This window comes from Melospiza georgiana, chromosome 9 (genome assembly GCF_028018845.1).
Source record: "Melospiza georgiana isolate bMelGeo1 chromosome 9, bMelGeo1.pri, whole genome shotgun sequence".
NCBI lineage: Eukaryota > Metazoa > Chordata > Aves > Passeriformes > Passerellidae > Melospiza > Melospiza georgiana.
Window position 1 is genome coordinate 21,738,912 of NC_080438.1, and position 1,116 is coordinate 21,740,027.

Below are 1,116 nucleotides of genomic sequence, written 5' to 3' on the forward strand. Positions count from 1 at the left end.
GGAGTCTTTTGAATTATTATTTTTTTCCCTACTGCATTCAATCTGGAATCTCACCCCTCCCTCCCTGCGGTCTGGAGTGTCCTGGTTTGCAAACTTTTCGGGCTGATTTACAGTACAGTTGGTGTCCATTGAGAACTGGCTTGTTGGGAAGGTGGGAGAGATGGTGGTGGTGGCCATACCTGTAGGAGGAGGGAGCCCACGTGTGTGTTTCTGACCACATTGTTCCTCGGTGCCACCTCCTGGAATTGGAAACAAAGGCATGGGCCCAGGCAGCACAGAGAGGGTTAAACTGACCTGGTCTCTGACATATTTGAAAGAAATATAATCAAGTTAATTCACTGCAAGGCAAATTCAGTACCTAAAGGGCCCCCATGTTAAATACAGCACTGACCTTTACCGGCTGATTACACAAAGACGACACAATTAGATTAGTCCAAGACAAAAGGTCAAGCACATTCACACTGTGACCATTTTTTGCTACCTTTTGAGGGGGGGGAATTACATCCCAGCTGGAGGGGTATTTTGGAGAGGAAGAGAATGGGGCTGCTGTACCATGTTCTGCCTGGTTCAGATATGTTTGGAGAGTCAGGCAGGGCTTGGCAGCGTGCTTACCCTGAACCTTTCTATGATTGTTGGGCTATGTGGTGGTGGGAGAGAGAGATCAACACCCTGCAGCCCACAGCCAGCTTTTCCCAAGACAGGCTGAGCTGAGTAGAGGTCATGTCCTGGTGATCCTTCCTGCCCTGCCCAAAGCTGGCAGATGCAGCTCCAGTGCCTCTTGTCCAGCATCATGGCTGAAATTTGCCTCTGGAAGATGGTTGGGCTTGGTCAGCACTGAGAAGGGGAATGGCTGGTGGGTGCATGCATGGGTCCCCACCCTGCACAGTGAGGGCCCCAAGGTGTCCCAGGCTGTGGTGGGGACAGCAGGGCCAGGACATGGTGTGGATGGCCCTTCCTTCCCTCTCCTCCTGCAGCCATGGGTGCTTGGCCACGACACCTGCCCTCGTCCTGCTGCAGTGGTTTCACCCTGCCATGCCAGCCTTCAACTCCCGAGTTCCAGCGTGTGCTTTGCCACTGAGCTGCCAGGGCCTTTGGGAGAATCATTTAATCTCCCTC